General features: G+C 40.4%; 1 protein-coding gene across 10 annotated transcripts in view; it reads right to left on the bottom strand.

Moving 5' to 3' along the window:
- The window catches only part of tjp1b (tight junction protein 1b), a 60,268-nt gene that overhangs the window by 21,133 nt on the left and 23,324 nt on the right, over nt 1-15,811 (bottom strand). Inside the window, exon 1 of one of the 10 annotated variants that reach the window (XM_084364375.1) lies at nt 13,044-13,195. The exons of 7 other annotated variants lie outside the window; for them this stretch is intronic. The gene's annotated coding sequence lies outside the window, so the exon portion shown is untranslated. Of the gene's footprint in view, nt 1-4,820; nt 4,840-12,682; nt 12,704-13,043; nt 13,196-15,811 lie in introns of those variants that run through there. 2 more of the 10 variants (XM_084364376.1, XM_084364377.1) reach the window with 2 other exon arrangements.

Below are 15,811 nucleotides of genomic sequence, written 5' to 3'. Positions count from 1 at the left end.
GCTTGGACCCTCAACTAAGATCGTTGCCATCTTGTTTGGCAGCTTCAAAACACCTTGCAAGCGTCAGTCCAGCTTCATGTTGAAGACTCATATGCACCACACTAGTGTGACAAGCTGCTAACTGTATGGCTATGAAGCTCCCAAAAGTGATAATGATGCATAAATCTTAGATCTATTTTAAAAAAAGATATAATTCTCCTTTCAAAGGAAACAATGTCCTTTTTGGTTTTTGTGTGATAGAAAGCTCAGTCTGAGGTTAGGCTATTTAGCTGACTGTCTCTGCCACTGTCCTGTTTATTGTTTTACCACCCAGGCTTCCTTCAACACATCGTCCTTATGTCTGCCGTGACCTGTCGGCCCAGTGCCAAACGTAAGCTAGTGTCTGGGAATACAGGCAGCTGAATAAATCGCCACAAGTGGCCCCAGACGTTCTCAGCTTGGCAGCAACAGTCACAACCTCCTCAAGCAGCTTATGGTGGGGCTCACACATGAGGGGTGAACAAAAGTTTGAGCAGGGGAACTCCCCCTGGCCTTTTACATTGAATGCACTGCACTTGAAAGAGAGAAAAAAAGACATCTGAATATTAACAAGACTACCGAAAACAGAGGCATGAATTCTCGCTGGAAAGTTTGCTCTTTGGGGAAAAGGATTTATGCCTGTGTCTTCTTCATCAGCACTGTGGAAACGCTGATGCAAAGAACTTTAACATTTCGTCGAAATTTATGGACCGTTTGCCACTAAACTGCAAAGTTATAGGAGGTACTTTCCAGTTGACATTCCTACTTTGAGAAATTCTTCATAGGCATTCATGCAGCATAACACAAACATGCACACACACAAGCGTATAATGTTTAGGCCCAGTGTTGCAGCGGGGTTTTGAGAAATGTGATTTAGTTGTCTGGAAAATATGATTAGAGAATGCATACTGTGTCTGATCCAATACAAATAAATCACCATAAAATTAATGGGATGTAAAATCCCAAATGAAGCAAAACAGGAGGAATTTAAAGTGGAGTAAAAACTAAAACAGAATTTAGGAGGTAAAAAAGACAACAAAACTGATTTAGCAGGGTCCTAAAGTCTGCATCTCTCTCTCTCTCTCTTTCTCCCAACTTTAAACACGCACACACACACACACACACACACACACACACACACACACACACACACACACACACACACACACACACACACACACACACACACACACACACACACACACACACACACACACACACACACACACACACCTTTCACTTTGAAGGGATGTAATTTTGCTTTCTCCTCCTGCAGAGCCTGTTGCTCTGGTAACAAGGGGGGAACAGTGTGGTGTTGTTCAAGTGGCCTGACATTTTCAGGCCGTGTCTGAAGGTTCCTCTCAACTGGGGGAGGTTTAAAAAAGAAACACGGCTGAATTAATTTAGAAACAAAAAGCCTCTTTTTCCATTTTAGATGAGCTCTATTTGTTGCTACACGTACATCTTACAGTCTGCACTAACAACCTGACATTTGCCAAAAACAAACATGGCAACCTATCTTTAGGACACCTCAAAAGTGCAGTTCTTTGTAGGAAACACTCTGCAGAACAATAAAACAAAAAGGCCTGTATGCAGAGCATTTTGGATTTATCCTCACAACAAAACAACGTAAGACACTAATCTCAAAAGTCAAGCAAACATTGAAAAACACAAGGCAAGGGTGTCTCATCGTCTGAGTCGAGCCTGCGCTGCTCCTGTGTACACTAAGTACTAAAGTCGCATCAGCATCCAGTGACTGATGAGTGTTTGTGGCACTCTTGTGTACGCCCTTTATGGCCACATCACGACTGGTGCCAACAGAAGCTTCATGCCACAAGCCAGAGCCAGGGCTGGCAGCCGCTCCACAGCGGAGATGCACCATGTTGGTTGGGTCATGCTTGGGGGATTACAACCGGGCAACTTGGGAGCCAGCACTACCACACAGATGGACTACAACACAGATGGATCTCACAGCTGAGTGGAGAAAGGACAGGAAAGCTGTGGTCAAAATGGACTGTGTGGAGTCAACAGACACTATAATTCAATAAACCCACTGTGGATTTATTCCTTGGCTGAACAAACTATTTATGTATGTCTGTCAAAGAAATACTCTAATATCAGTCTTTTGAGCTACTAACTAATGTAAATCAATTTAGTAATGAGGAGCAAGTAATGATGTTTGCCATTCTTGTAGAGGAATTGATTAGTCAATCAACATAATTGTATAGGGAAACTATTTAGAGAATTGACTAATCAATATGTTTTGAGCAAAAATGTAACTATTTTCTGGGCTTTCATGATAGTAAACTGAATGAATGTTGGACTGCTGGTTAGGCAACTATTAACTATTATTTGTAAAATTATATTGTCTGTAAAATATCATTTAATGTATTGTTTCCTAGAACCAACAGTTGTTCTGTTGATCAGCTAATTGAATACATGACTAATTGTTTACAAAGACTTTCTTTCTTTTCCTTTTCCCTATTTGCTTACATACTATTTACCAAACAATTAATCGAGAAAAAACTCAGTAGAATAATCAGTAAAAGAAATAATCATTAGGTGCAGCTCTACATTATTGATGAATTGGAGGATATTTTGTTGATTTATCTTTTTTCGTCCATGTGGATGCCATAAAATAATATAAAATAAATATCTAAATTTTTTCAGAGCCCAGTTTGACGTCAATATTACAGAGGGAGTACATTTTCCATCATAGATGACAACAAATATTGAAAAATATATGAGTTTTTGCTTAAAAAATTACAAACGATTAATCTTTCAATTGACTCATGGATTAATCAACTAATCGTTTCAGCTTTGAATCAATAATTTAAAGTTATTGTCTATGTTGCTAGTATTGGGGGCAGACGTTTTGTAGCCAATAATAAAAAGTTATCTATGAGCCAGTGAACTGAAAATGTAGTAAGGACAAAAACAAGTCCTCGTGTGACCTGGCAGCACCGTCTGAATAAAGTGGAATGGAATATTAGCAAATTTTGGCGGCTATTGGCGAGTCGTCCAGCCACTTTGGCAGCGTACTTGTCTTTGAAATTCCAAATATCAATTTGGCTGGTGAAATAGTGAAAGGAGCTGATTTTGGGGGGTTGCACTGCAAGCCATGCCTCACATCTCTGCCCTCTTTCTCGTCTTTCCAGACTCTGTACTGTAGCTTCCACTTAATCAGAAAACAGTCAACCCTACATCGTACTGCTTTGCTTCGTCATAATTTAGTGATATAGGTTCTGTTGATGCAAAGTTAAAAAAGTAGAAGAATATCTGTTTCCGCCAAAATCCTACAATGAGTCATCAACAGTACTAACCCAACACGACCCATGACGAGGTAAGCAAAGATGGTGTTACATTTTGTATTCATTTTGGAGTATCATTAAAATTAAAGCGTGCTGGCTCCTCAACTCTCTATTCAGCAGAAAAACAATAATCATATTTCTTCCAAAGAGGGAACTGAGGCAATATGGTGTGGTGTTCAATTCTCTGACTCAAAGAATAGATTTTGTGCTGTGGTATGGTTTAGGGGGTGAAGCAGAGCCTTATTCAATTTTGACCGCTCTGGGACCAGAGTAGCTAAAAATAGCTCTCATTAATTCTGCCGTTGTGATGCTGCAACAGAGTGATTTGAGGGAAACTTGCAGCATGAACACTGGAGAACATTTAATAACCTCTTGTTATATTAAATGCCACGGATGGACTGAAACAAATGATGCAACACGGCATGGAAAATACATTCAGTTTCTCTCTAGTGCCTATTTGTTGGATTTGTCTGTAAGGCCCGAGAAAAACAAAGATAGGTAGCTCATTTTCACAAAGCCTTTACAGCACCAAGGCAGCGAAAATGTGGCTATTTAAACAAGTGTTACAACAAAGGATTGTGCTTAATGTTGATGCTGCAATACTCACATGTCAGAGTGGCACAAAGGGAAATTCTTAGTACTGAGTTTATTTGATTAGATGATAATGGTATAATGCATTTCTCCATTAAAGCATCCACATCTCACAACAACTCTTGCACCAGTTTGAGAGAAAACACCACTTTTTTTTCTGGAGTCTTCTTATTTGGAACCCAAAATAATCTCCTGCAGTCCAACTACAGATGGGCCCCCATGTGATAAGAGCAGCAGTAAAGCTAAATGAGGCTCAGTCTCCAGCAGGGAAAGAACCATCTCTTATTTGCCTTACAACCATTTCAGCAAACCAGGAATAACACAAAGACTAGCATGCCAGCAGCAAACAAATGGCAAATTCAGAATGGGGATAGTTTCAGAACACTGTGCAAGTTGCACTGCAGCCAAAGACGGAAAACAACAACGACAGGATCACACTCCACTGTGGCTGCTGGCAGCGAAGCAGCAAACAGGTAGAATAAGATGATTGATCACTTCAGAGATTGAAAACGATGTGCTGGGGAGTGCTGACAACTGCTAAAACTCCCCTGCCTCGAAGAACATATTCAAATGCTAATGAGGGCCCATACCCTCGCACCAGTCAGGAGGTCCCCTGAGAGACAAGTGACACTCTGCACATACGACGGGGTAAGATGCTGTACTGTGAATCTCTAATGGAGGAGAGATAGCAGGGGAGATGCAGCAATTTAAGAGTAATAAGAAGGTCAAGAGATGGCACCTATTAACTCGTACATAAAACTTAATTACAGCCATGAAAGACACACACTAGCATTATTTAAAGGGTACAGTAACACAGACTTTCACCTCATTCCCTTCATCTCTTTGGTTTGTTGCTTAAGTAATTAAAACTGGATGCAGAGAAGATCAGGAGGTACTTACATCAGTTCATCCTGGTCACTACAGAGGACACAGACAAAAGCGTCTCAAAGCTCCAGCTACTCTTCAGTAAATCCAGAGGGAGATTCCTGCAGACGCACTTCAGCAGCCCCACAGCATAACCGCACCAATAAGTGCTAGGATCGACTGGCCCCCACCTTTCCGTTGCTTTCCCTTTTCTTAGCTCTGTAACAACTGAAATTACGACCACAGGTGAGGGGTTACGAAACACACCCCGCAGCTACGCCCTAATGCTTCCTCTGCCGCGCACGGGTCTGTGTCCTCTCCTAACATCTTTCTTTAAAATGTTTCCCTCCCTCCAACTCTCTCCTTACGTGCTCATGGGATCGAAGCAAATCCCCTCCAGCTTGGCAGCGATCTGTGTGGGATCTGCAGTTCCGCTACAGCATGGGACTCCTCTGTACTAGCGAACATCCATCCGCAGTGTAAACTGCTGTATCGGACTTAACCCCTGAGGTGCCGTGTCGAAACCAGAGCAGTATCCATCAATTCTCTTTGCATGTGGGACATTATTATGCCCCTCCTCTCCAGGTGTGCTGCATTGCATGCATAAATTATGCTCCTCGTGTCAATGACATCCCACAGAGGATTACTGACCATCAAACTGACTACATTATAAACAATGGGTGAGGACATCATAATTTGTATCTTTATACTGCAGCTGAAGACAACACAATCACAGTTAAATCTTACTTCTAACACTAACACAACTATTAAGCGGTTACTTATAAAGAATAGAAAAATAAAACCGAATTGAACAGCTCCAGAAAGGAAAATTTGAGATTAAGAGGATGGCTGAGAAGAATGTAAAGAGGCATGTGTAACTTCTGTAACATCCCAGGTACGAGGAAGGTCACTTATGAAACTCTGAGATCTGAACAGATGCATAGTAGGACAATGAGATGTGTTTTAACAGCCATTTACTATAGATTTCTTGACTCAGTTTTAATTTGCAGGACAGTGGTGCAATCTTAACGTTCAGCTTGAATGCTGCAAAAACAACCAAAGTATATCTAAAATATAAAAAGAGCCACGTTAATTGGCCTTATTTGACATTTCAAGTCCTGCATTGTGATAACAGTGCATGTGCACATTGCAATGTCGATGCTGGGGCGATATTGTGAACTGTTCAGCGCTATAAGCCCAAGTTATAATGGTGTTTTCAATGTGTGAACATGCAGCTCCATTAGATCATTAATAACAAGTGGCAACCACTGAAATGGCATTAATCAGAAAACTACTCACTGCACTGCAGTTTTCAACAAAAAGGCCAACATAACTAAGGTCGTTGTTCTATCCTGCGGAAAATGTCCAAGTTAGTTTGTATCCAATCAAGCAGCATTCAGAGAACATAGTAAGACAGCCGCTCAGGAGTGTTTTTGTTTTAGTACTTAAATCATTTAATATCATTACTGTTAAGACTTGTGTGTTTTCTATAGGGTAGCATACAGCATAGTTGCTAAAACAAGTGAATTCATCCTCAGGCAACTTCAAGCATCTGCAGTATGTGACAACCACAAACACTGAGGCATTCCTTGTTGTCTATGTAGGACTGTGTTTTCCCTCAACACCAACAGGAGACACATTGTTGACAGGGTTGTTATTATTAAAGGTGAGGTATTCTCTTTACATCATAATTTTTGTTCCAGGTCATGTTGAGATGACAAGGGAGAAGAAGGCAAGAGAATCTACTCGACTGCACTTCTCACTGCACTTCCTCTGATTGCATCACGCAATGGAAAGGTTACAATAAGTTCAGGGTGCATTTAACGTTCAACTATAAACCATCTACTCAACCCCCTGAACTTAAATACCCCTTACTGCCTGTAACATACTGATTGTTCATTTATTTGATTCCTGACATTTATGAGACTGTTACTGCTCCTGATACAGCTTTATGTAAGGGCATCATTTGCATACTCTGTCTTTGTCCTGTTCTCTGTGAGCAGGTGAACCAGCAGTGAGCACCGACATGGAGACACCGTGCAACGAGATAAAGTAAACGGGTCACTCAGCTGAGAACAGATCTACACGTGTTGTTACAGACTTGCTTGTGACTGTGGAAGATGAAATGCATCCTATCGGAAATATGAATAAACAAAATACACAGACAGGAAGAAAGCAACAGTGAAATCCCAATTTGACAAACAGGTTCAACAGAATTCAATTCACAAATTGAAAGAAATTTGCAAATATTTAGACCAGATTCATTACAACACGGAGCTATCTCCAAACCAAGGCCATGTGGGTCAAGAAGTCCCATGAATCAGTCACGATAATGATCTAGTTGGACAAGCCTGAGTGACGCCCAGTCACCGCTGGCAATGGGGACGAGTTAAATTTACATCGCTCAGAGCAGAGCCTGACAGTGGTGACAGATTCCACACATATTTTGCTCTCTCCACTACCTTCTGCCTACCAGCCTCCAAATTCATTATTTCTACATCAACCAAAAGAGGCATGTAGAGAAATCGAGCTGATAATCGCTACAACACAGCAGTTCAGCCACTACATTTTATCATGTAAAGATTTGATGTTTGGTAACAGAAATGGTGCAATAGAATACAAATAAATCAGTTTTATGTCTAATAAGTTGCAAGTTGTCGTTTACAACACAATAACCTTTGCTTAATCTGTGTGCCACTCTTTTGTTGAATTTCATGTTTCAGCTAAGGATACTTGAGGCGTATACTGTGTCGTCATTTCAAATAGCTGTATTGGTTTAACTGAAATTAGATTTGTAGCCTATTTCAAAACAAACCAACAAAAGAATTAAGACTATTGATATTTTTTTGATTAACACAGTGCACCTTTTGACTGGACATTATATCTATATGTTTTACCTGCATTTCTAAACAAAAATTAGAAGTTATACAATTATATCCCACGTGTTAAGTGCTCATGTCTTCGGTAAATACGCAACATTGAGTTACTGGAGTAGAAAAAAAAGTCTGTGCGAGATGAGATGATGATGATGCGAGATGAAAATAATTCAATAAAATGTCTCTGACAGCTTGGAACACACAGATACTTCATGAAACCTGTTTACATAGACATGGAAACTGAGATTGTCACAGTACTTTTAACTTGATAAAGGATTTTAGTTTCCAAAATGGAGGAAGCCAGCAGGGAAACCTTATTTGACGTGCTAGACATCAAGGCCGACTGTCATCACTGTAATTAACAAGTGTTCAGATTAGATTTGTGTTCAGACAGACAGTACGATAAACAGCTGTTATTACACGGTAGCCATCATAATATTGATGCTGACATGAGTTGAATACTTTCAGTGTAGATCTGAAGACAAGACACATTTTGATTTGTAAAGGGCACATCATGTATTCCTTTTGTCATAACACATTAAGCAGCTAAAGTTGTGTTGTGCAGAAAAAATAGCAAATAATAATTGATGTTTGGCCACTCAAAGCAGTGGAAGTTGTGAACACAACTAGGGTTGCAACAACAAGAGATTTTCACAGAAGAAGAACAGTGGGCTTTGAGAGCTTTGTCGCTGAAAACAGCTGCCTGCTGCAGCTGAAAAAGTGCCATCAGTGTGACGAGAGTAAACAAAAACCGTAAAGTTGCAGGATGGATGGCCAAACAATGAGCTGAAAGTCTATGAAGAAACCCCTTGGTAACATTGTTTTCAAATTAAATGTATCACTTGATACATGGTTATTATTAAAAAAAACAGATTACAGCTGCTTTAAGTAGAAATATCTAATGTAATCCCTTGAATTTTCTTTTCTATAGACTATTTTCAAACAAAATAGTAAAAAAAAAAAAAAAAAAAAATCAAACCTTTGATACTTGCTCTCAAGGGACTGTAGCTCAGAGTCTATTTCCAGGCTCCACAGCTGCAGTCAGTGATCATAAGCAGAGGCTGAAGGTGCTCTGAACAAACGAACCAGGAAATCAGCTCCTGAACTCAATCAGCCCAGTGAGAGTTATCAGTGCCCCACACAGAGCACATAAGAGGGCAGGAATGTGCTGATAAGCTGAGCCACTGACCTGCACCCCACCTCCTCTCTGTCACAGTGATTGAAATGAGGACAACGGAGCCAATGAAAAACAGTAATGATAAGGGATGTTTCTGTACTATAGGAAAAAGGAGGTTCATGCTGAAATGTGATTGATGAGAGATTTTGCAAGCCTCTTCATCCTGATAATTCAACACCCCTTTCAAACAGGGATTTACGATGCCCTTGATTTATATAAGCACGCCTCTATATAACTGGAGTTATACCCATATACATGTACATGTGCCATTTGTTAACATAGAGACCTACTGCACTAGGCACACAGGTCATATTTTTAAGAGGTGTTAGCTTGGAAGTCCAAGCGTGGCCATGTTCACAGCAACCTTACATGAACTTACAAATTACACATATATTCAAGAAGTGTCCTAAAATTAAGGTAGTTGCATTATATTTTATCTTGTGCCAATAGAGCCACAGTTAAGACAACCCAATCACCAAATTAAATGTTGGCAATGGATGTTTCTACAAACCACAGATATGTTGAATGTTGTTAAAATACCTGCTCTGGTACTACACACAGCTGGAGAGTTCATGAAGTTTCCTTAAAACTACCCAGTGGTGTCACGCTTACAAATGTTGTAACAAAGTCTTGAACTGCAGTCACTGGCTTGTTAACCGTCTCCCTTAACTCCACCACCACCCCTCCACCTTCTGATATGAAAGTCAGGTCAAAAACATGTAACGTGAAGGTGATATGACACATGTTGTAGAAATGTCAATATTGTACGTAGCTTATGACGAGTACAAATGTGAACAAATCAGTGGTTTGAGGAAACGTTTGTGCCAACATTTTACTCTGACTGAGCTGCTTAAAACAAGCAGAGCAACATTTGAAGGAGAGAGGATTAAACTGGGCTGCAATGCAGAGCTGAAACTCTCCTAAATTGAAAAAAAAAGAAAGGATTAGATCTATTAGCTAAAGAGGGGTGAAAGTCCATCTCAGTCTGAAGTCACACCTCCCAGAGGATGAAAATATCACAGTGATACTAATTATACAAAATAATCCATGGAGTAAGCAGAGATGTAGTACTTCAGGATAGTGCACGCCAACTCATTAAATCATTTCTCTTTATATTCTAGTGGCACCTCTAGGCTATCACTAACACTGAAACATATTGCTATGTTTACAATATCACACCTTTTTTTTCACCATTGTTTTCAGGCATCCGCTTTCAGTTAGACCAATCATATCATTAAAGAGGTACTTTGTGGCCGTATGAAAGCCAATGTTAAGTTTCTGCAAGGTACATCATGTATTAACACATTATATAAATGCAGTGACGCAGTCATTGGTATGTTTGTTATCACATGGGTAGGTCATAACCTGTAACTTGATATAAGCCCTCTACTCCAGACAGTTTCTACAAATACACAGGACTCCAAAACTGCAGTCAAATTTAACTTAAGTAGGCAAAATATCAGATATATTTGTCCTTCCAAAACCACCATGACTCAGATGGCTGCTGTTCCCATGACAGCTTAGGGCAACATGATTTACAGGCCAACATGTATGGCTGCCCTTGAGCAGCTTGATATTCGCTTCACCTCACATCCCCTGCACAACACTGCCATCTGAATCATAAAAAATAAAAGCCAGTTTCATCTAACAGTGACAACACCGACAATGACTGCCACAAATATCATCTGTATTGTGCCTCCCACACTTCATTTGACAAATTTGCTGCCCTGTCCAGCTGCAATTTCACATGGCATTACTATCATGAGGCCAGTGAAGACATACTTAAGTCATAGACCCAAGCTCTTAGTGTCCAACTCTGAGATGTGACGTAATGAACCATTAGGGAGGAAACAATCCATCCATCTACATCAATATATTGAGTCAATGATCAACAATCCTATGTGATCGATGCAAGCCATAATTTTTAAGATGCACCTTTATTTTGAAATTCCCCTGCCATGTCTGTGTCACCTTGTCTGTCAAAGCGCACCTCCGTCCTAAATGTTCAAACAGTGCTAGTGCCAGGCACGTAATGACAAGCAGCCAAGAACAAGATGTTGAGGATATTTACTCCCCTCTCAGCTATAAATCAGCAATGTAGAAATATTTTGGCTTTTGGAGAAACAACAGGTCAACAGAAAAACAGGTCACCTCACTCAGCAGTCTGCTAACTTGTTGCTCTCATTACAGCAACATTAGCTGCTGTTTCAACAATGTTAGGCTGAAAAAACATGCATGCAGGCTGAAATTCAACTGTGTTGTTCTGTCAGGAGATGCAGTGACAAAAATGTACAAATAAATACAAGTAACTTGTGACGCTATGAGTAGAGTAAAAGTCTGCTAGCTGCAGGAATAACTTCTAGGACCCGCAAATAAGTTAGCTTTGTTGAATTTCCAGTTCCCTCATCTCAAAGTCAATGTGGTTTTTGAGTGGGTTTTCGGTCTAATTACTGAAATAAGGTCTGTGGTTAACATAAGCTTAAAGATCTGCATGTTTTGTTCTACATGACAAAATACATCAGTAAATACCCAACATTTGAATTATAGAGAATTTAAGTGTCTCACAAAAGGTGGTTACTAAAAAGTGGCTAAATGAAATTACAGATGTCGTTTGGGACATTAAACACGGACACAGAATCAGTTTAGTGTTAATTCAATAACACATAACGGCTTACAATTATTTACAATTACTTATGTGTCATTTTGTTATGGCCAAAAATAGAAAAAGAAAGTGGTGGCAGCTTTGTTACTGTGTTAAATGGACATACATCATCCCATATCGAATGCAGGCTCCTGAATTGAATCGAATAGAAACCGTATTGTGGCAGACTTTGTTATATCGGCAAACACTGCATCGTTGTCCAAAGATTCAATATAATATCATATCATGATATGAGTCATATCTCCATTGACAGATTATACATGTTAGACCAATTAAACATGCTCAAACATGAAATATTCCATATGCTTTAAATAGTCTTTTGGGTGCTATCTGTTATCCATTACAGAAACTACACAAATATCAGATGACTAAATACTCCTCATTTCATTGCAATGTTTACATACAATATGTAATCTAAACCAAAGTAGTGAGTTATGTAGTCCAACTAGTTTGTTTATTTCCCACAGCAGTCACATTAATTCATTGCATTGCTTAACACTTCAGGTAAAGAAATTCTAGATAATATAATAAATAATAATATATAATTGCCAGTGAACCATGTCCCAACAAAATAACGTCATCTGTCCATGCACTAAATGTTGTAATGAGTAGTTTACAGCATACTAATAAACGACAATCTATAACACAATACCAGTGTTCAACAGGTGATGACTGGTGCTTTTAGTTCATGTTAGCAGCAGTCCATCCGTTGATATGGAAATCAAAACATTGAGATGGGTTAGCCAGGATAAGCTGAGCCAAGCAGCGCCTCGAGCCCAAAGCAGAGCCCTCGCACACAGCTGACGTGACATTATTATGACAGCTGGTTTGAAATGCACACAGACACTGGGATAGAAAAGCATGTATATCAGTGTTACCAAACTAAAGCCAGCTAACAAGCTAACGTTAGCCAACTGCTACCTAGCTTCACCAAAGAGCCACTTTGGGTTTAGAAGCGAACCATCAAAACAAGGTGAACCACCGCTTGACCTTCCCTTTAATTTAGATCACCCGAGGCCACACCTCTAGCAGCTAACCTCACCATACCACTCCATCACTGCCTCTTGCAGTCCGACACTCAATGAATCTTGTGCCCCCTCTTATACCCTCTTGGTCAGATCAACCCCAAGCTGGCCGACATTTTGTTCCAGCAGCTAGGCTAGCTCATCCCAGCTAACGTTACCTGGACGCTCCGCGCACTTGACGTGGGAACAACCCGACCGCCCGATGACAGCTCCACCGCAAGGCATTTTGTGACTCAATACGATCGCTTATGCAAGCTCCACAAAAACTAGGGCAATGGACAGCGTTATTCATGCTTTCTATTAGACGATAACGTTAGCATGTTGGTCAACTAGCTAACCACTTAGCATAGCGCGTAGATACAGTTTTGCTAGCAGTGAGGTAGCTAAGTTACCTCGGCTTGTACCGTTATCGCTCGCTCGTATCCGCAGGGACACACACATCCATTCAGCTCCTGCGGCTGGAGCGAGATGCACTCCCACAAACAAGCACTGATAATTCAAAAAAAAAAACCCGTTCACCTTCACAAACGCAGTGGTCCTCACGGCGTGCTTGTAAAATTGTACAGATAGAGAATGGAAAGGTCTTCCTGGTGTGGCTCCAGAGCAGCAGCCGCCGCACTGCAATGGCAGGCAGTGGATGAAGCCTTCCTTCTCCCCCCCTCTGCTCGCACACTTCGGCTGCCGTCACCGCCGCGGTGACAGTGACAGGTTCGCCTGGAAGAAACCATTCCGGTTTGTCCGCGGGGGAGGAGGGGGGGTGAGCAGGGATGCAGAGAGAGGCTGTCCACAGCAGCCGCAGCAGCAGCAGCAGCAGCAGCATCAAGCGCCATTCCAGTGTGAGAACACACGGTCGTCGATGAGGATGAAAATACACCGACGAGGCTCCATCAGCTCGAGGTGAACACAGCAGCTCCCGCCATACATGGAGGAATGGACGCGACTGTTTTTAACCTGTCATCTATTTCACATCAATTAAGAAGGAAAACACCCTGATGAAAAAACACTAATCCCTAAAAAAAATACTGAGCTTTGCTGCATTGTTATTACGGTCCCAATACATGAACATCACCCACAATTATACCATTTTGAATATTAGTACATGTATATAAGAACACTATTATTATTTTTAGGGTATTAATAGTTTTAAAAAAAATATTCTACCAAACTATTTTAAGAAAAAGATATCCATGGTGTATTTGGCTACTACACAGGGGTCCATGTTTATCCTCTGCAATAACACAGCAACTGATTTTGTGTTGTTGTTGATTGGCAGCTCTATCCCAAAATGGATTGTGATTTTATTTTTAGTCTTACAACTTTCCTATAGCTAAATATTTCCATAAAAGCCACACTAGGATGTGTTCAACAGAATAAAGATGACAGATAATGTGGCACAAAGCAAACACAACAATTACATCTCCGTTTGAACTTTGTACAAGCTACCGAAATAACTTCCTTTTCCAGCTAATATGATTTCCCTGTTGCACCACATCTACAGGTAGACTGCAGACCTTTGTGCACACAAAGCATTGTAAGCTTTGCCTTCGCTGCAGGTGATGTAAGGTTACATTTCATCTTTAAAGAGCTTTAACAAGCCTGCTGATCAAACAGAGAGCTAATAAATCGGTGTGAGAATGAGAGAGCGAGAGCTACACTGAGGTGACGCTTCGTTGCCTTCATGCACCTAAAAACAAACGTGTTTGTCTGATGATTTAAGCTTTATTTGTTGATCAAAACTCACTGTTTGCACTCAAATGTGTTTTCTTTCTAGTGTTCAAACCAAGACTTTTCAAATCGCTTTTACAAAGTATGTAATAGGCTTTTTTTTTAACACCTGTAAATATTCAACAGCAAGATACAATATATGTCCTGTTGTTATTACCTATAAATTCTATGTAACTATTTCCAGATGCATACTATCTGCAGCCAATGTAAAAGACATAATATGAAACATGACCTTTCCTGCGTTAAGTATAGGCCTTAATATTGATTTGACGGATTGAATTTTAAAAAATTAATGCTTTGATTGATTTGGCATCCTTTGAAACAAAGGACTCGACAAGGACAAGATGGCTTATCCCTCATCCCCTTCAGCGTGTATGTGCAGGAAGAAGCAGCTTATTTCATATTCTGCAAAATGTGCTTCTAAGGAGGAATATTAGAGGCCCTTAATGCGGACGATATTTTATGTTGATGTTACGCTGTTTTAAATGCAAAAGACAGAGTGAAAAAAATCTATTTGGACATCACTTTTAACTACAGCAAACATAAACTCTTTGCAGGGAAAGCTGAGGTAGGCTACTTAAGTAGTAATGACATGCTGCATAAAGCCATTTAAAATGCAGAGGATAGAACTACAATCCACCCTACAGCCACGATGCTCAATACTCCTTCCCATGGGGTACACAGATTTAATCAATATACAGTAGAATGTAAATTGTGCACTGCACCAAACCCCACTCTTAAGACTCCATCGCATGCACTTTAGTTGTTTTTGTCCTGGCTTTTTCCAGAAGTATACTCAATTCTCTGCAGCACCTTCTGTTGTGCATTTTATCACTTTGAGATCGTGTGACCGTTCTTGTCACCTCTACCTCTGGCACTAATGAGTGCAGGAGAAGATAGGGGCTGAATGTAATGTTGGAGGAGCACAGAGGTCCTGCAATGTTGCTGACGTAAGGAGACTTGCCGCAGATTCCATTGGAGGATAGGGAGGAGAAGGGAGGCGGGGGGTGGGGGCATCTTAAATGGAAGAATGCGAGTTGGCCAAGGTCATAAGAATTAGATAAACAAGGGCAGTCACATATATCCTGTAGAAAGCAAAATATGATGAATAGCAGTCGTAGACATGGGAATAAGTAAACTCCAGTCTGTCTATCTGTGACCTGCACTTCTACAGTTTTGTTGAGTATCCATTGATGGTGACAACAGTCAAACCTTTGGTAAAATGTCAGGATAATAGTTGTCTCTGAGCATGAATGATGGTGTATCACCATTATTCATCATCATGCATAACAGTATCAGAGTATCCAAGCACAAAAATGTAATCAAGCTGTCAAACCCCTGTGGAAAATGCTCAAATGCAAACTTTTTTTTTACAGTCTGCTTGCGACTAAATTGGCTTTGATGTGAGCTTATGCTACTTAATGTATCTCTGTTGAAGCCCTTGAAATACCCTCTGTTAATGCTTCGACAGTGTTTGCATCACTGGCTCCAACAGCACAGAGGGAGTTTCACAAGCCGTGCAACAGAATTACGCAGGCCCGCTCTCCGTCTCATCAGCACAT

This window comes from Pagrus pagrus (genome assembly GCF_965226575.1).
Source record: "Pagrus pagrus genome assembly, chromosome: 10".
NCBI lineage: Eukaryota > Metazoa > Chordata > Actinopteri > Spariformes > Sparidae > Pagrus > Pagrus pagrus.
Note: the sequence above shows the minus strand (reverse complement) of the source record. Positions and strands in the feature narration are given on the sequence as shown.